This window comes from Ranitomeya variabilis, chromosome 2 (assembly GCF_051348905.1).
Source record: "Ranitomeya variabilis isolate aRanVar5 chromosome 2, aRanVar5.hap1, whole genome shotgun sequence".
In the NCBI taxonomy this organism is placed as follows: domain Eukaryota; kingdom Metazoa; phylum Chordata; class Amphibia; order Anura; family Dendrobatidae; genus Ranitomeya; species Ranitomeya variabilis.
Window position 1 is genome coordinate 984,162,158 of NC_135233.1, and position 21,500 is coordinate 984,183,657.

The following is a 21,500-nucleotide window of genomic DNA, read 5'->3' on the forward strand; positions in this document are numbered from 1 at the left end:
GATGCCCAGTAATCAAAGGGGAATGACCTGTGAGGGAGAACATCGATAAGGGCGGAAAATAGTTTGTAACCATACTGGACAAATGCTGTCTCTTGTCACTTTGAATCGATGCAGCAGTACCTGTTGTGTCAGTGGTCATTGCGAAATCACTCCCCAATCTGGTCATAAAACCCCTCTGTCCAATGCCACTTCGGATTTGTGCACCTCTAACACCTCTGCCATGTTGCCCACTATGCCTCGTGTTACAACCATCAACGCAGCTGTGTGCTGGGAATGTCTGAACCAAACGGTCTACAAGAGTTTAGTTTTTTTTAGCCAATATTTGCTCAAGGTTCTCATGTGGCATGATATTTTGTAATTTTCCTTTATATCGTGGATCCAGGAGGCAGGCCAACCAGTAATCGTCATCGGTCATCATTTTGATAATGCGGGGGTCACTTTTTAGGATACGCAAGGCATACTCAGCCATGTGGGTCAATGTTCCAGGTGTCAATTCACTGCTTGTGCTGGGTTGAGGAGCACTTTCTTGCAAATCAACATCACTTGTGTCCCGCAAAAACCCTGTACCTGACCTTGCAACGCCACCAGTTTCTATTGCCCCCTGAGAAGCATCCTCCTCCCATAAATATTCATCCCCATCATCCTCCTCCTCCTCTTCGTCCGCCAACTCGTCCAGGAGAGTTCCCTGAGCAGACAATGGCTGACTGTCATCAAGGCTTTCCTCATCCTCGGCTGCAGACGCCTGCTCCTTAATGTGCGTCAAACTTTGCATCAGCACACGCATTAGTGGGATGCTCATGCTTATGATGGCGTCGTCTGCACTTGCCAGCCGTGTGCACTCCTCAAAACACTGAAGGACTTGACAGAGGTCTTGTAGCTTCGACCACTGCACACCAGACAACTCCATGTCTGCCATCCAACTGCCTGCCCGTGTATGTGTATCCTCCCACAAATAGATTACAGCACGCCTCTGTTCACACAGCCTCTGAAGCATGTGCAGTGGGGCATTCCACCTTGTTGCAATGTCGATTATTAGGCGGTGCTGGGGAAGATTCAGCGATCATTGATGGTTCAGCATACGGCTGGAGTGTACGGGCGACCGGTGGATGTGCGAGCAAAGTCTTCGCATCTTGAGGAGCAGGGCTGGTAACCCCGGATAATTTTTCAGGAAGCACTGCCCCATCAGGTTCAAGGTGTGAGCCAGGCAAGGTATGTGTTTCAGTTCTGAAAGGGCTACGGCAGCCATAAAATTCCTTCCGTTATCACTGACTACCTTGCCTGCCTCAAGATGTACACTGCCCAGCCATGACTGAGTTTCTTGCTGCAAGTACTCGGCCAGAACTTCCGTGGTGTGTCTGTTGTCGCCCAAACACTTCATTTGAAACACAGCCTGCTGCCGCTTACCACTAGCTGTTCGATAATGGAATAACTCATGTGCAACACTGGCAGCTGCAGATGGAGTGGTCATGCGACTGCGCTCTGTGGACGAGCTTTGGCTTCTGGAGGAGGAGGGGGAGGAGGAAGAGGGGTGGCAAACGCCTACAGCCAACTGTTTCCTAGACCGTGGGCTAGGCAGAACTGTCACACTATGACTGTCCCCTGTGGACCGTGCATCCACCACATTAACACAGTGCGCCGTGATGGACACGTAACATCCCTGGCCATGCCTACTGGTCCATGCATCTGTTGTGAGGTGCACCTTTCCACTGACTGATTGCCTCAGTGCATGCACAATGCGGTCTTTGACATGCTGGTGGAGGGCTGGGATGGCTGTTCTCGCAAAGAAGTGCCGACTGGGTAGGTTATAGCGTGGTACTGCGTAGGCCATCAGGTCTTTGAAAGTTTTGCTTTCAACCAACCGGTAGGGCATCATCTCTAACGAGATTAGTCTAGCAATGTGGGCGTTCAAACCCTGTGTATGCGGATGAGAGGATGAGTACTTTCTTGTCCTAACGAGGGTCTCTTGTAGGGTGAGCTGGACTGGAGAGCTGCATATGGTGGAACAAGCGGTGGTGGTGGTGGTGGACATGGAGGATTGAGAGAGGGTTGGTGATGGTATTCTTGATGTTGACCTACATACAGTGTTTCCTACCAAAAACCTTGTGATTCCCTGACTGCTTTGGCCTTGCGACGATACCTCCACATTTGCTGCTGGTGGTGTCCTAACCGGTGGGCTTACAGTGAGGGACTACCTTCATTCTGAGCAGGTGCACCAACGGTACGGGACATTTGGTAGTTAGTCCAGGCTTGCAAGTGCATGCTGGTTAAATGTCTACGCATGCACGTTGTATTTAAATTTTGGGGATTCTTCCCTCTGCTAAAGGTGTTTGAGCATTTCTTACAGATAACTTTGCACTGATCATTCGGATCTTGGTTAAAAAATTTCCACACTCCACTATTCCTACTATGGAATACCTTTTCAGGCATTGCACGCTGTGCTACTTTCACCGGATGGCCACGCTGTCCTAAAACTGTTTTTTTTGTTTACAAACGTTTTGGGTCTGAGACGGGCCTGCCAGATGAAAGCTGTTGCGATGTAGATGGCTGCTGCGGATCATCCTCCGCTTCTGAGCTACTGTCAGCGGCACCCTCTTCCCCCAATGGCTGCCAATCTGGGTCAACAACTGGGTCATCTATCACCTCCTCTTCAATGTCATGTGCACCTTTCTCTGTGTCACCGTGTAAGTTGCTATAGTGTTCGGGACGGGGCACCATAGTCTCATCAGGGTCAGTTTCTGGCTCAGTACACTGCGAGGGCAATGTAGGGATCTGAGTCAATGGAACAGCATAATAATCTAGCTGTGGCTGTGCATCAGTGCACTCCATGTCTGAATCATCTTGTAATGGGCTGTTAACAATTTCCCTTTCTAACCCAGGCATGGTATGTGTGTACAGAGCTCCATGGAGTAACCTGTTGTGTCGTCTGACGCATCCTTCACTACTGGTTTGGGTGAAGGACACAAGGAAGCGACTTGTTCCTGACCGGGAGCATCCACTGACGACTCGCTGCTTTTAAATTTGGAACTTTCTGAAGAGGAGGTGAAAGAGCTAGAGGCTGAGTCAGAAAGGAAAGCCAAAACTTTTTCCTGCTGCTCCGGCTTTAAGAGCGGTTTTCCTACTCCCAGATAAGGGAGCCTTCGAGGCCTTGTGCAGCCAGACAATGACGCTGGCTCAACACCACCAGCCTTAGCTGCTATTTTGCTTTTCCCACTACCACCAGATGCTCCACCACCACCACCACCTCCATCAGTACCAGCTGGCAACGACCGCCCACGGCCTCTTCCACCAGACTTCCTCATTTTTGGGAAAATCTAACCAAAATAACAACCGTTATATGGTACTGTAAAACAAGGTAGAAGGTGTATATAAACTTCTTGAGAATTTAATTCTCCCTTTTTTGGGGGGGAGACTGCACCACAACTCAGGCCCAGTGTGTAACACAATGCAATGTGAGTGGCAGGCTGATACACCACAAAGTAAGAGGACTGAGATATATCCACTTTGTGAGAATTTGAATCTCACTTATTTTTTTGGGACACAGAACCCAAACTCAGGCCCAGTGTATTTTACAACGCAATGTAAGTGGCAGAATGTGGCTGGCTGATATACGACAAACTAACAGTACTGACTAGGGTTGAGCGAAACGGGTCGTTCATTTTCATAAGTCGCCGACTTTTGGCAAAGTCGGCGTCTCATGAAACCCGATCCGATCCCAGTGTGGGTCGGCCACGTGGAACGCGAACTTGGCGCCAAAGTCGCGTTTCGAATGACGCCTTCCCCGCCATTTTTTTGAGCCAATTAATTGTGGGCAGCGTGATGACATAGGTTCCGGCTCCTGCGGCATCATAGTGCTATGTTACGTTTTCGGACGTAGTAATTTCCGGAGTCAAAAAATAACATGAGAGAGAGAGAGAGAGAGAGAGAGAGAGAGAGAGAGAGAGAGAGAGAGAGAGAGAGAGAGAGAGAGAGAGAGAGACTTTACAGTAGAATCGGCCGATTCCATACGATCCGACATCCGAGAAGGTCGGGTTTCACAGAACCCACCTCGATCCTAAAAAAGCTAAGGTCGCTCAACCCTAGTACTGACGTATACCCACTTTGTGACAATTTGAATCTCCCTTTTTTTGGGGGGGAGACAGAACCACAACTCAGGCCCAGTGTGTAACACAACGCAATGTGAGTGGCAGCAAGTGGCTGGCTGATACACCACAAAATAAGAGGACTGAGGTATATCCACTTTGTGAGAATTTCAATCTCACTTTTTTGGGGGGAGACAGCACCACAACTCAGGCTCAGTGTGTAACACAACGCAATGTAAGTGGCAGCAAGTGGCTGGAAGATATCTGAAAAAATCCAAGGACTGTAGTACAATTTCAATCTCCCTACAATGATCTCAGGACAAGTATGGCAGCAACAAAAAAGACTGCTGCACACAAAAGTGTGGACAAATAAACAAGATAACTGCAGAAAGGAGCAACAGGATTTTTGCTTTTAAAAAAGCAGTTGGTTTGCACAGCAGCGGTGCAAACAGCAATGCAGCTATCAGGGAGCCTTATAAGGCAGCCTAATAAGCTACAGAGCTGATGCACAAAAATACAGCCTCCACTGTCCCTGCAAAACAAAGGTGGTGTTGGATAGTGGAAATCGCTACAGCACAAGCGGTTTGGGGGTTAATCTTCCCTCTCTAACTATATCCCTGCTTCTGACGAAGCTGCAGCAACCTCTCCCTATGCTAAGATCGGCAGAAGTAAGATGGCGTTCGGCGTGCACGCCCCTTTATACCCCCTGTGATGCTGCAGAAAGCAAGCCAATCACTGTCATGCCCTTCTCTAAGATAGTGGGGACCGAGACCTATGTCATCACGCTGCCCACACTCTGCGTCCTCTTTCATTGGCTGAGAAATGGCACTGAATGCGTCATACGAAAATGCGACTTTGGCGCGAAGATCACCGACCTCATGGCCGATCCCACAGTGGGATCGGGTCGGGTTTCACGAAACCCGACTTTGCCGAAAGTCGGCGATTTTTTAATTTGTCCGATCCGTTTCGTTCAACCCTAATGTTGAGTTCGCCGGAACCCGCCGCACACCAAGAAACGACGCATGCGTACGCAGACTCATGTGAACGCAGACAAACGCATGTCCCTGCATACGCCATGTTAAAGGCAAGGCACAGATCTGCCCAAGGTTACAACAGAATTTCTGCAGTACTCATGCAGCGCCCCAGAGTCCTGGTCGTTGCAGTACTGTCGATCCGCCACTAAGGGGAGTGATGGTACGTCTGATGGCACTAAAGGAGTTCACCTGACCAGGTATCACAGTCACACATTACACTTCACACTCTGGCCACCAGGGGGAGCAAAGGGTTCTATGTATGAGGCCACTCCTCACACTCTGGTAAAACTGGGGGTTGGATAGGAAGTTAGAGAGAAGCTGACTGGCTTTTGCCCAGGTAACATCTAGTGAGAGAAGAGCGTTACTTGGGAAGATTCAGGGGGGTCCCTGTCAGGGGTGGGATCCTGACAGCGGCCTAGCAAAAGGACAGATCGTTACGGAGCCGCGCCTGCACTTCATTGCGGTGGCATCTTAAGAAAGGACACGAAGCGAAGTATATTGTGAAGAAGTGAGAAACGAGATAACAGCACAAAGGCAATAGAACCAGAAGGAGTCGTGCCCCGAGATCGGCAACATCCTACTGAGGCACGTAGCCGGTGGCCGGAACGCCAAGGAAGTATTGGGCTCTACGCATTACTTCAAACCAATGGCAGGGCAGTTGACTTTAGGTTGGCTGCCTCACCTTAATCACCTAATGAAGACAACGGAGGCAATTTTGGGAGAGGGGCGTCTCTAGGGTCCCTATAAAATAACTCCAGGCCTACCCCGTCATACGGGTGCGTCCTATCCATATCATCTGGGGGACGGAGAGAAAGAACAGACACATACACGACAGTTGTGAGGACTATCCCGTGGTGCTCAGCAGGGAAGTACTACAACACCCAGGCGCTAGTAGGTAGGCTACTGATTTCCACCTGCAAAGGGAACTCTGGATGTGCCTTCGGACCTGCCGGTCTCAGCCAGCCCTGTTAGCAGTACTCTGGATTGCGGATGCTGAAGACTTCAGTAAATAGGTAAAGAGACTGCAAACCTGTGTCCTCGTCATTTACTGCGACCTACTCCTGCACCTACATCTGTAATTGGGCGCCCCTTAGCAGGGCCACGGACTGGGTCAGGCCACCGTGACATCCCCAGAACCGAGAGAGACCCGGTACCGAGTACCCCGCTGCCCTGCATTTGGGGGCCGCTCCACTCAAGGTTCCTAAGAGCACAGTGGCCTCCATAATCCTTAAATGGAAGAAGTTTGGGACCACCAGAAGTCTTCCTAGACCTGGCCGTCCAGCAAAACTGAGCAATCATGGGAGAAGACCCTTGGTGAGAGAGGTAAAGAAGAACCCAAACATCACTGTGGCTGAGCTCCAGAGATGCAGTAGGGAGATGGGAGAAAGTTCCATAAAGTCAACTATCACTGAAGCCCTCCACCAGTCAGGCCTTTATGGCAGAGTGGCCCGATGGAAACCTCTCTTCAGTGCAAGACATATGAAAGCCTACATAGAGTTTGCTAAAAAAACACATGAAGGACTCCCAGACTATGAGAAATAAGATTCTCTGGTCTGATGAGACAAAGATAAACCTTTTTGGTGATAATTTTAAGCGGTATGTGTGGAGAAAACCAGGCACTGCTCATCACCTGCGCAATACAATCCCAACAGTGAAATATGGTGGTGGCAGCATCATGCTATGGGGGTGTTTTTCAGCTGCAGGGACGGGATGACTGGTTGTCATGAAGGAAACATGAATATGGCAAAGTACAGAGATATCCTGGATGAAAACCTCTTCCCGAGTGCTCTGGACCGCAGATGTGGCCGAAAGTTCACATTCCAACAAGACAATGACCCTAAGCACACTGCTAAAATAACAATGGAGTGGCTTCAGAACAATTCTGTGACCATTCTTGACTGGCCCAGACAAAGCCCTGACCTAAACCCAATTGAGCATCTCTGGAGAGACCTGAAAATGGCTGTCCACCATCGTTCACCATCCAACCTGACGTAACTGGAGAGGATCTGCAAGGAAGAATGGCAGAGGATCTCCAAATCCAGGTGTGAAAAACTTGTTGCATCATTCCCAAGAAGTCTTTTAGCTGTACTAGCTGAAAAGGGTGCTTCTTCTCATTATTGAGCAAAGGGTCTGAATACTTATGGTATGACCATGTGATATTTTTCAGTTTTTCTTTATTAATAAATTTGCAAAAATTACTACATTTCGGGGTTTTTTCAGTCAAGATGAGGTGCAGAGTGTACATTATTGAGAAAATAATGAACTTTTTTAAATTTACCTAATGGCTGCAATGAAACAAAGAGTGAAAAATTTAATGGGGTCTGAATACGTTCTGTACCCACTGTATGCAACTAACCTCTTTAGAGAAAGAGAAGACTGGAATTCTAGAGCCACCCATTGTATATAGCAGTCCTAAAAGTCAATATTGACCCTCTAAAGGGCCTTGCAACATGAATAAAGATAAAAGAAACTCAATTTGGATATACTGTATTGGTTTGGGGGCTTATTACCTCTCAAATGCAAAGTTAAAGAACTGGTTGCCTTGGTAAGAGGCCTTTGACAGTGGGACTAAAGGTACCTTCACATTAAGCGACGCTGCAGCGATAGCGACAACGATGCCGATCGCTGCAGCGTCGCTGTTTGATCGCTGGAGAGCTGTCACACAGACCGCTCTCCAGCGACCAACGATGCCGAGGTCCCTGGGTAACCAGGGTAAACATCGGGTTACTAAGCGCAGGGCCGCGCTTAGTAACCCGATGTTTACCCTGGTTACCAGCGTAAAATGTAAAAAAACCAAACAGTACATACTTACATTCGCGTCCCCCGGCGTCCGCTTCCTGCACTGACTGAGCCCGGCCCTAACAGCAGAGCGGTGACGTCACCGCTGTGCTGTACTTTCACTTTCACTTTACGGCGCTCAGTCAGTGTGGGAAGCGGACGCCGGGGGATGCGAAGGTGAGTATGTACTGTTTGGTTTTTTTACATTTTACACTGGTAACCAGGGTAAACATCGGGTTACTAAGCGCGGCCCTGCGCTTAGTAACCCGATGTTTACCCTGGTTACCAGTGTAAAACATCGCTGGTATCGCTGCTTTTGGTGTCAAACACGACGATACACGCCGGTCTGACGACCAAATAAAGTTCTGAACTTTGTTCAACGACCAGCGATATCACAGCAGGATCCTGATCGCTGCTGCGTGTCAAACTAAACGATATCGCTATCCAGGACGCTGCAACGTCACGGATCGCTAGCGATATCGTTTAGTGTGAAGGTACCTTAAGGGGTAAATTATTGTTTATTGCACATGCAAATGAGGCTTAATTAAGTGCTCTGGGAGTGTCAAAGGCAAGTCTGCCTCTTCAGCTCTTTTCCCAGCCCAGCCCAACCTTCCGCTACTTGACTGAAGGTGCATTGAGTGAAAGATCAGGAAATGTTCTTCCACAGCTGATAAATGAGATATCAATGCTAGAGAAAATAACTGTTTATCCATATCTCCCAACTTTCAAGTAATAGATAGGGCAAGAGAAAGCAATTTCAGTGATATTCCACTCTCTAAACATTCCACCCATCTCAAGCCAGAGAGGGAAGGTAAAGTTGAAGGGAGGGTGACAGTTTCTGTTGGAATGTAGGTGGAACGTGGGAAACAGCCCAGAGTGCATAGTAAGAGGACCTGGGGTCCAGTGTGAGCAGTGACAGAAGTCATTAGTTTCCCCTAGTAGTGAGATGAGAGAGAGAGAAAGGGATGGCATGATCAGGAGGAGGGGTGACTGAGACGGAGTTGTTCTCCGGGGAGGGTGGTCCTGGTAGAGGATGCCTAGCAGTTGGGCATAGAGTTTGTGGCTCGTGAAGGTTAAGGTTCTGGACAGGACTGCGTGCGTAAGATGAATAAAGTGTCTCAGGAGGGAGTTCCAAAGCGTCAGAACTAGAGAAGATAAGTACCAGCCACACTGGCACCATAGCTCCTCTAAGGGGAGAGAAGATGCGGAACTGCGGGTTGAGTAAAGGACTCTTGTTAAACTGAGCTGTAGTGTCTAGCTGGGTTGTGGTGAAGTAGTGATAAACTGTAGATACAGAGAACAGGAAAATATAGTAAAGAGTAAAGGAAGTGAAACTGTGAGGAAAATGCTCCGAATTATCAAGGAAACGTTCATAAGGTTGTTTACCCGCAATCTCCTGTATATATTCCCTACCAAGTTCCCGTTCAGTTAAAGGTTTAATATTTAATGGTGGTCCCCTTATTCAACTATGAAACCAGCATCATGGGTTATATGCGGCTTGCACAAGAGTACCACCCCTACAGCACAGGTCCACACACCTAGCCAGGGCCTCCACCTTTACATGACGTGACAATCTGGTAATATACTCAGAGCTGTGCTGAACCATGGTCCTGATTCTTCTAAAACTAGAACCGTACTATCTTTTAGCACTGGGCTATGATCATGAAATTCTAAAATGCATCCAGGGGGGAGCAGCCAAGCCTTCAGTTCTAGGGACAGTTAAACCTGACTGTAGATACTGGTGGAGCGCCCCGTCAGGGCAAGGGGTTACTCGGTACCGGGTCCGGTCGGCTCAAAGGGGGGATGTCACGGTGGCTGACCCAGTCCGTGGCCCTGGGACGTCACTTGTGGTATTCGGTCAGGGTGACCGATGCTGCTTTAAGGGGTCCGCTGGGGTGATGCTATGGCAGCTAGATGGTATACCTTCCCACAGGTGAAGTATATCCCCAGGGCTTCCCAGTATGTAAATGGTGAATGGTGAATGGCACAGTGAAGAACGAAGACACAAGGTTGCAGTCTCTTTACCTTTACTGAAGACTTCAGCATCCACAGTCCAGGGCACCAGACCACAGGGCAGGCAGTGTCCGGCCGGTTCAGAGGCAATTCCAGAGTCCCCTTGTTCAGGTGGAAATCAATAGCCTTCCCTTGCGCTGTAGTGGTGTAGTCCCTTACTGCATAAGCTTCAAATAAGGTCCTCACAGATATAGTGTCTCTCTCTCTGTCCCCCATATAGGATAGGACAAAACCCGTATGACTGGTGACTTGAGCCTGTTTATAGGGTCTCTTAGATAACCCAGCTCTGTGAGGAGTCACCGTGCCTCCTGGGTGTAGGTACGGACAGGTAACATTCAATTAGCTGTCCTGACAGTCTCTGAAGTAAGGCGTAGAGGTCCTTACTACCTCCGTGTTCCGGCTACCGGTGTTCTGCACCTCAGAAGGAGGCAGCCTGTTCAGGGCTGGTCCCCTTCTGGTATCCTCTCCTTTGCTTTGCCTTCCTTCACACTCGCTGCAATACAGTTCTGCCTTCAAAATGTCTCTTTCTGGGAGCTGCAGCTCTTAGGGCATGCACAGCTCCGCGGACCCTCTTTCCTCCTCAGACTCATGTCTGGAACTAACTAACTTTCCCTACAGACTACCAGTTATATATGGGGAGTCACCTAATAAATAGGATCAAAAGGTCCCCCTGGTGTCCTGGAGTATGAATGTGTTGCATGTTTGTGATACCTGGATGCAGTTATCCTTCCTTGCCTATGAACGTAGCATCACTCTCCCCGGGAGGAAAGCAATACCACTGTGACGACCAGGACCCTGGGGCACCACACTCCCTCCCCTATTCAATCCAGTACTTCCGGACTGGGAAAAGAAGAACAACAATACATGTTAGCAAAAAGACATACAATTTTTGAAATGCTATAAAACAAGTTAATATAAACTGGTACTTCCCTTTATGGGAGGTGAGAACACTTGAACGTTGCAATAACTATTTACATGTATGCATACGTTAAAAACAATATAACTATGTTAGATATAAGATAGAAAAGGGAAAACTATCTTGCCTCAGAGAAAATCCCCAAAGGATAGACAGCCCCCCACAAATATTGACTGTGAGAGGAGAGGGAAAAAACATACACAGACTGAAATGAGAATTTAGCAAAGGAGGCCACTTCTAGCTAAATAGAAAGGATAGGACAGAGTACTATGCGGTCAGTATTAAAACACTAGAAAGTATCCACCACAGAAAATATGAAATCTCCACAGCTAACTAAAGATATGGAGGGTATATCTGCATCTCCAGAGATACCAGCTTGGCTAATCAAACCCTTATACAGACCAAGCTGGACAAGACAAAAACATGGAAAAGAACTGAACAATAAGGCCACAGCATGTGGACAGCAAAAATCAAGGCCAGAACTTATCTTTGTTGAAATGAACTGCAAAGCAGAAGAGACCAGGCAGGGATGTGAATCCTCCAGGAACAATGGACAACTGGCACTCACTAAAGGGTGAAGCAAGACTAAATAGCCCAGTCAAAATTGCAAAAAGTGAACATACCTGATAAATGCTGCGATTCAGAGACAGCAGCGCTACCACTTACAACCACCGGAGGGAGCCCAAGAGCAGAATTCACAACAGTACCCCCCCCCTTGAGGAGGGGTCACCGAACCCTCACCAAAGCCCCCAGGCCGATCCGGACGAGCCAAATTAAAGGCACGAACCAAATCATCAGCATGAACATCGTAGGCAACAACCCAAGAATTATCCTCCTGGCCATAACCCTTCCATTTGACAAGATACTGAAGCTTCCGCCTCGAAAAACGAGAATCCAAAATCTTCTCAACCACATACTCCAACTCCCCATCAATCAACACCGGGGCAGGAGGATCAACAGAGGGAACAACGGGCACCACATATTTCCGCAACAAAGATCTATGAAAAACATTATGGATGGAAAAAGAGGCTGGAAGGGCCAAACGAAAAGACACTGGATTGATAATCTCAGAAATCCTATAAGGGCCAATAAACCGAGGCTTAAACTTAGGGGAAGAAACCTTCATAGGGACATGACGGGAAGACAACCAGACCAAATCCCCAACCCGAAGCCGGGAACCAACACACCGACGATGGTTAGCAAAACGCTGAGCCCCCTCCTGAGACAACACCAAATTGTCAACAACATGAGCCCAAATTTGCTGCAACCTGTCCACCACAGAGTCCACCCCAGGACAATCAGAAGGCTCAACCTGCCCCGAAGAAAAATGAGGATGAAAACCAGAGTTACAAAAGAAGGGTGAAACCAAGGTAGCAGAACTAGCCCGATTATTAAGGGCAAGCTCGGCCAATGGCAAGAAAGCCACCCAATCATCCTGATCAGCAGACACAAAGCATCTCAAATAAGTTTCCAAAGTCTGATTAGTTCGCTCGGTTTGGCCATTTGTCTGAGGATGAAATGCGGAAGAAAAAGACAAATCAATGCCCAGCCTAGCACAAAAGGCCCGCCAAAACCTAGAAACAAACTGGGAACCTCTATCGGACACAATATTCTCCAGAATGCCATGCAAACGAACCACATGCTGAAAAAACAACGGAACCAAATCAGAAGAGGAAGGCAACTTAGGCAAAGGTACCAAATGAACCATCTTAGAAAACCGGTCACAAACCACCCAGATAACTGACATCCTCTGGGAAACCAGAAGATCCGAAATAAAATCCATAGAAATATGCGTCCAAGGCCTCTCAGGGACCGGCAAAGGCAAAAGCAACCCACTAGCGCGGGAACAGCAAGGCTTGGCCCGCGCACAAGTCCCACAGGACTGTACAAAAGAACGCACATCCCGTGACAAAGAAGGCCACCAAAAGGACCTACCAACCAAATCTCTGGTACCAAAAATCCCAGGATAATCAACTAACACAGAACAATGAACCTCCGAAATCACTTTACTAGTCCACCTGTCAGGAACAAACAATTTCCCCACTGGACATCGGTCAGGTTTATCAGCCTGAAATTCCTGAAGAACTCGTCGTAAATCAGGGGAGATGGCAGAAAGAATCACCCCTTCCTTCAGAATACCGACCGCCGGCTCAAGGACCCCAGGAGAATCAGGCAAAAAGCTCCTAGAGAGGGCATCAGCCTTAACATTCTTAGAACCCGGAAGATACGAGACCACAAAATCAAAACGGGAGAAAAACAGGGACCATCAGGCCTGTCTAGGATTCAGCCGTTTGGCAGACTCGAGATAAATCAGATTCTTATGATCGGTCAAGACCACAATACGGTGCTTGGCCCCCTCAAGCCAATGTCGCCACTCCTCAAATGCCCACTTCATAGCCAACAACTCACGATTGCCGACATCATAATTGCATTCCGCAGGCAAAAACTTTTGAGAAAAGAAGGCACACGGTTTCATCAAGGAACCATCAGAATTCCTCTGAGACAAAACGGCCCCTGCCCCAATCTCAGAAGCGTCAACCTCAACCTGAAAAGGAAGAGAAACATCCGGCTGACACAACACAGGGGCAGAAGTAAATCGGCGTTTAAGCTCCTGAAAGGCAGAAACAGCCGCAGAGGACCAATTCGTCACATCAGCGCCTTTCTTCGTCAAATCGGTCAGGGGTTTAACCACACTGGAGAAGTTGGCAATGAAACGGCGATAAAAATTAGCAAAGCCCAAAAATTTCTGAAGGCTCTTCACGGATGTGGGCTGGATCCAATCATGAATGGCCTGAACCTTAACCGGATCCATTTCTATAGATGAGGGAGAAAAAATTAAGCCCAAAAAAGAAATCTTCTGTACTCCAAAGAGGCACTTAGACCCCTTCACAAACAAGGCATTATCACGAAGGATCTGAAATACCATCCTGACTTGTTTCACATGAGACTCTCAATCATCTGAAAAAATCAAAATATCATCCAAATATACAATCATGAATTTATCAAGATAATTCCGAAATATATCATGCATGAAGGACTGAAACACAGATGGAGCATTAGAGAGTCCGAATGGCATCACAAGGTATTCAAAATGACCTTCAGGCGTATTAAACGCAGTTTTCCATTCGTCACCCTGCTTAATATGAACAAGATTATATGCCCCTCGAAGGTCAATCTTAGTAAACCAACTAGCCCCCTTAATCCTAGCAAACAGATCAGAAAGCAAAGGCAAAGGGTATTGGAATTTGACCGTGATCTTATTCAAGAGGCGATAATCAATACAGGGTCTCAAGGAGCCATCTTTTTTGGCAACAAAAAAAAACCTGCTCCCAATGGTGAAGAAGATGGCCGAATATGACCCTTCTCCAAGGACTCCTTAACATAGCTCCGCATGGCGGTATGTTCTGGCACAGACAGGTTGAAAAGTCGTCCCTTAGGGAACTTACAGCCTGGAATCAAGTCAATAGCACAATCACAGTCCCTATGCGGTGGAAGGAAACTGGACTTGGGCTCATTGAATACATCCTGGAAATCTGACAAAAACTCAGGAATTTCAGAAGAGGGGGAGGAGGCAATTGACATCAAAGGAACGTCACCATGAACCCCCTGACAACCCCAACTAGTCACAGACATAGATTTCCAATCTAATTCCGGATTATGCACCTGTAACCATGGGAAACCCAGCACAATAGCATCATGCAAATTATGCAACACCAGAAAACGACAATCTTCCTGATGGGCTGGCACCATGCACATGGTCAGCTGTGTCCAAAACTGAGGTTTATTTTTAGCCAACGGTGTAGCATCAATGCCCCTCAAAGGAATAGGACTCTGCAAAGGCTGCAAGGGGAAACCACAACGTCTGGCAAATTCTAAGTCCATTAAGTTTAGAGCGGCGCCTGAATCCACAAATGCCATGACAGAAAATGACGATAATGAGCAGATCAGGGTCACAGATAACAGAAATTTAGGTTGTGCAGTACTGATGGTAACAGAACTAGCGATTCTCTTGGTACGCTTAGGGCAATCAGAAATAACATGAGCAGAATTGCCGCAGTAAAAACACAACCTATTCTGACATCTGAATCCTTGTCGTTCAGCTCTAAACACAATCCTATCACACTGCATAGGCTTAGGACTCCGCTCGGAAGACAATGCCATAGTGTGCACAACTCTGCGCTCGCGCAAGCGCCGATCAATCTGAATGGCCAGAGACATAGAATCACTCAGACCAGCAGGCGTGGGGAACCCCACCATAACATCTTTAACGGATTCAGAAAGACCCTTTCTGAAGATTGCCACCAAGGCATCCTCATTCCATTTAGTCAGTACAGACCATTTTCTAAACTTCTGGCAATATGATTCTGCCGCTTCTTGACCCTGAGACAGGGCCAACAAGGTCTTCTCAGCATGATCCACTGAATTAGGTTCGTCATACAATAACCCAAGCGCCTGAAAAAAGGTGTCTACATTAAGCAACGCCGGATTCCCAGGTTCCAGGGCAAATGCCCAATCCTGGGGGTCACCACGCAGCAGAGATATAACAATTTTAACCTGCTGGATGGGATCACCAGAGGAACGGGGTTTCAGAGCAAAAAACAGTTTACAGTTATTTTTAAAGCTCAGAAATTTGGACCTATCCCCGAAAAACAAATCAGGAGTTGGAATTCTAGGCTCTAAAACCGGAGTCTGAACGATATAATCAGAAATACCCTGTACTCTAGCAGCAAGTTGATCCACACGAGAAGCTAATCCCTGAACATCCATACCAGCGCCGAACTCCTGAGCCACCCAGAGGTAAAGAGGGAAGAGAAAAAAAACACAACAGACTACAGAAAAAAAAATGGCTCAGCACTTTCCTTCCCTTCTTCTGAGATGCGGTTAACTCTTTGTTGGCCAGTTGTACTGTTATGATCTGGTGGCCTAAGAGCAGCATGAGACGTACTCTGGAGAAGGTGGTACCTGTACTGACCGCAGACCCTGAACTTAACACCGCAACTAGAAGTAGCCGTGGAATGTACCTAGCGCTCCCTAGACATCTCGACACAGCCGGAGGACTAATTACCCCTAGAGATAGAAAAGGGAAAACTATCTTGCCTCAGAGAAAATCCCCTAAGGATAGACAGCCCCCCACAAATATTGACTGTGAGAGGAGAGGGAAAAAACATACACAGACTGAAATGAGAATTTAGCAAAGGAGGCCACTTCTAGCTAAATAGAAAGGATAGGACAGAGGACTATGCGGTCAGTATTAAAACACTAGAAAATATCCACCACAGAAAATATGAAATCTCCACAGCTAACTAAAGATATGGAGGGTATATCTGCATCTCCAGAGATACCAGCTTGGCTAAACAAATCCTTATACAGACCAAGCTGGACAAGACAAAAACATGGAAAAGAACTGAACAATAAGGCCACAGCATGTGGACAGCAAAAATCAAGGCCAGAACTTATCTTTGATGAAATGAACTGCAAAGCAGAAGAGACCAGGCAGGGATGTGAATCCTCCAGGAACAATGGACAACTGGCACTCACTAAAGGGTGAAGCAAGACTAAATAGCCCAGTCAAAATTGCAAAAAGTGAACACACCTGATAAATGCTGCGATTCAGAGACAGCAGCGCTACCACTTACAACCACCGGAGGGAGCCCAAGAGCAGAATTCACAACAGCCACCTGTGGTATTCGGTCAGGGTGACCGACGCTACTTTAAGGGGTCCACTGGGATGATGCTATGGCAGCTAGATGGTATACCTTCCCACAGGTGAAGTATATCCCCAGGGCTTCCCAGTATGTAGATGGTGAATGGTGAATGGCTCGGAGAAGAACGAGGACACAAGGTTGCAGTCTCCTTACCTTTACTGAAGACTTCAGCATCCACAGTCCAGGGCACCAGACCACAGGGCAGGCAGAGTCTGGCCGGTTCAGAGGCAAGTCCAGAGTCCCATTGTCCAAGTGGAAATCAATAGCCTTCCCTTGCGCTGTAGTGGTGTAGTCCCTTACTGCATAAGCTTCAAATAAGGTCCTCACAGATGTAGTGTTTCTCTCTCTGTGCCCCGTATAGGATAGGACAAAACCCATATGACTGGTGACTTGAGCCTGTTTATAGGGTCTCTTAGGTAACCCGGCTCTGTGGGGAGTCACCGTGCCTCCTGGGTGTAGGTGTGGACAGGTAACATTCAATTAGCTGTCCTGACAGTCTCTGAAGTAAGGCGTAGAGGTCCTTACTACCTCGGTGTTCCGGCTTCCGGTGTTCTGCACCTCAGAAGGAGGCAGCCTGTTCGGGGCTGGTCCCCTTCTGGTATCCTCTCCTTTGCTTTGCCTTCCTTCACACTCGCTGCAATACAGTTCTGCCTTCAAAATATCTCTTTCTGGGAGCTGCAGCTCTTAGGGCATGCACAGCTCCGTGGACCCTCTGTCCTCCTCAGACTCATGTCTGGAACTAACTAACTTTCCCTACAGACTACCAGTTATATAAATATGGAGAGTCACCCAATAAATAGGATCAAAAGCTCCCCCTGGTGGCCTGGAGTATGAATGTGTTGCATGTTTGTGATACCTGGATGCAGTTATCCTTCCTTGCCTCTGAATGTAGCATCACTCTCCCCGGGAGGAAAGCAATACCACTGTGACGAGCAGGACCCTGGGTCGCCACACTCGCATCTGCGATAATTGGGTTGATTATGCTAATCACATTCTGATTACAGTCTGATCAGAGTTTGATCAGAGTATGAGCATAGTGTGATCTGATTCTCTCTGATAAGATCGAGAAAAAATGTCTCCATCTTCTCCAATCTGTGAGGCTGTGGAAATCAAACTGCACTCAGATGTCGTCCTAGTGCAGTCTGATGTTTCCTACGCACTCATTGACTTGTATGGCAGACTGTGATCCGAATATCAGATCAATCTCAGGAATGCATTGATCAAATACATGTTTTGTTGGATCACACTCGGACCGGAAACACTCTTGTCTGCACCTGCCCTAATAGAAAGACATGCACAGACTTAGGGCTCATTTCCACTTGCGAGGAAAACGGGCGAGTGCAATCCGATAAAAAATCGCATTGCACTCGGACCATTGTTATTCAATAGGTGTCTTTTCATTTGCGATTTTTTTCTCAGCCGAAATCGGACTGAGAAAAAAATCGCAGCATGCTGCGTATTGCTGCGATTCTCGGACGAGACTCGCCAATGCAAGTCAATGGGTGCGAGAAAAAAATCGCACAGCACTCGCACCATGCGAGTTCTGTCTGATTTTTATGCACCGGTGTCCTTTGAAAAGCCGGTAATTCAGCGTGGTGTACAGTAAAATCACACTGACAGGTTAGAATAGAGTAGATATATACACATAGAATGTGTATATATACATATATATACTGTATGTCAGTGAGACACTTATATATGTATATTTATATTTAATGCAGCGCTAGATAGCATAAAAGCCGCTAATTCAATTGCCGGCTTTTGCTCTCTCCTTCACAAACCCGACAGGATATGAGACATGGTTTACATACAGTAAACCATCTCATATTCCTTCTTTTATTACATATTCCTCTTCACTAATGTAAGAAGTGTCTGTGTGTCAAATTTGGGGGCTCTAGCTATTAAATTAAAGGGTTAAATCGCAGAAAAAATTGGCGTGGGATCCCGCGCAATTTTCTCCACCAGAGTGGTAAAGCCAGTGACTGAGGGCAGATATTAATAGCCTAGAGAGGGTCCATGGTTATTGCCCCCCCCTGGCTACAAACATCTGCCCCCAGCCACCCCAGAAAAGGCACATCTGTAAGATGCGCCTATTCTGGCACTTGGCCACTCTCTTCCCACTCCCGTGTAGTGGTGGGAAATGGGGTAATGAAGGGTTAATGTCTATTATGCTATCTAGCGCTGCATTAAATATAAATATACATATATAGGTGTCTCACTGACATATATATATGTATATATACACATTCTATGTGTATATATCTATTCTATTCTAACCTGTCAGTGTGATTTTACTATAAACAGCACTGATTTGCCGGCTTTTCAAAGGACACCGGTGCGTAAAAATCGGACAGCAATACGGATGTCATACGGATGTTGCGATAAAAAAATCGCATGACACTCGCATGACAATCGCATGATTTTCCTCCGTTTTTTCGGTCCATAAATCGGACCGTTTTGTCTCTTGCAAGTGGAAATGAGCCCTTATTGGGATGCTAGGATAGGGAGTGAAATCTGGGATAGTTCGGAGGTGGGTTTTCAGTGGAAGATGAAAAAAAGAGAAATCCAGCTTGGTCCATTCTGCTCGCATATAAACAGAAAGTGCAGTTTACCATGATGTTTCCGAGCAGTGAGCAGGCGATCTTATCCCTGGCACATGGTCATTTAAGGTTCAATGTTTAATAACGGAAGAACAGTGGCTTATTTGTTTTAATGTTGCAGACGTCTGGTCACATTAAAGAACCTCTAATAGAGCTCAGACAAGGCCTGTATTTTCCTGATTATGAGCAGCATTTTGCTTTTGTCATGTGCAATCAAAGGGGAAAAGAGGGCACTTAAGTAAAGCCAAATTGGAATAATTGACTATCCACAAAAGAAAAAACTGGTCTCAAAAGCTGTACAAAGCCGTATCTGGATATGACAAGTCATCGGGGGAAAGAAATGCAAAATGCAGCACCTTATTATTTTTCTACTCTAAAAAGATTCAAAACGCAAATGTAGCGAATGATACAGGGTGGCTAACTTGAATTTTCCTTTTTTCTGGCAACTTTCCAAAAATCATCTGCAACAAATTTACTTACACACTGAAAACTATAATGAATGATAAGGTTTTACAGTAAGTAATACTGCATGTATCTGTAGCTCAGTACTGTATATGATATGAGCACTTTTTAGGAGAATTTATTGTGATCTAAAAAATTAAATTTACGATCACCATGTTTAGTTCAAAGAGGTTTTCCCACAAACAAAAGTTCATTTTAATCAATAGATCTTGGAATAATAATACCATATTTTCCGGCATATAAGACGACTGGGCGTATAAGACGACCCCCCAACTTTTCCAGTTAAAATATAAAATCTTCTTAAAAGTCAGGGGTCTTCTTATACGCCGTATGTCGTCTTATAGGACCGGTGACTAATGTGCCTTTTGGGGGGGATGTGGTCCTGATGACGAAGAGGGGGCATCTCACAGGAAAGTGTGAGTGGAGTATCCCCCATTACCTCATTGTAGCTGCAGTGTGGGGTGCTGGGGAGCGGCGGCGGCCACCGCCCCACAGCACAGCACCCATGCGGCACAAAGAGGAGCAGCAGCTGCCGCCTCTCCCCAGCACAGAGACCCCATGCTGCAGCTACAATGAGGTAAGGGGGGATACTCCACTCACACTTTCCTGTGAGACGCCGCCTCTTCGTCATCGGGACCACTCCCCCCCACCCACCATATACACATTGGTGTCTGCACTCGGCGTACAAGACGGCACCCGGCGTATAAGACGACCCCCGACTTTTAAGAAGATTTTCAGGGGTTAAAAAGTAGTCTTATACGCCAGAAAATACAGTAATTTCCACATTTGGATGTGATTAAATAAAATGTTCCTGTGCTGAGATAATCTTATAACTGTGCCCCTGCTGTGTACTGTGTAATGGCCGTGTCTGAGGCTATGTGCACACGTTCAGGTTTTTTCACGTTTTTTTCATGCTAAAAACGCTATAAAAACTCATTAAAAACGCATACATTATGCATTCTATCATTTAGAATGCATTCTGCATGTTTTGTGCACATGGAGGCGTTTTTTTCCGCGAAAAAAACGCATCGCGGTAAAAAAATGAGCATGTTCATTATTTTTGCAGATTTTCTGCGTTTTTCCCGCAATTCTATGCATTTGGGGAAAAACGCACAAAAAACGCACAAAAAACGCACAAAAAACGCATCAAAAACGCATCAAAAACGCAAAAAAAACGCATGCGGATTTCTGGCAGAAATGTCCAGTTTTTGTCAGTAAAATTTCTTCAAGAAATCCTGACGTGTGCACATACCCTGACCGTACAGGAACATGGTCTGATCATGCCACAGCTCCTGGGCAGGTAGGGAGAAAAATAATTGCACAGACATTACAGCATGGGATCACAAATGATTCTTTGAAGTAAAACATTGTTTAAAAACAGGAGGGAAATGTTTTACCTCACAAGGTATGGGCCGAACACTGATCTGCACCAGGTTATGGGCCGAACACTGATCTCCCTGAGAATCTGCCTCCAGAGCTTATCTTAAATGAAAGGGGCATTACCAGTGTGAGACATTTATTGACGGACACTCTGCTCTCCTCACCTCACCTCACAGCTTTGCCGTGAGATCAGAACTAACACAGCACAGCAGAAGTGAACTTTGTCTCATTACAAATTTTATTTGCAGTTGTCCACCCTTTGTGTGTTTCAGTGTACATCTCACAAGCAGCCTGTGTGCGATGAAGGGGCAGTACAGCAGAGCTGACAGTACTAACAGGCCAACTGCAAATGAGTTTGGAATGAGACAACATTCACTTCTGGTGTACTGTGTTAGATCTGGTCTCACTGCAGAACTGTGTGATCAAAATAATCTCTACAGGCAGATTCTCAGGGAGATCAGTGTCTGACCTGTTATGACCCCAATGGCGAGGGTCTCAGAGGAACGTGGAAGTCTGCAGAATACAAAAATCCA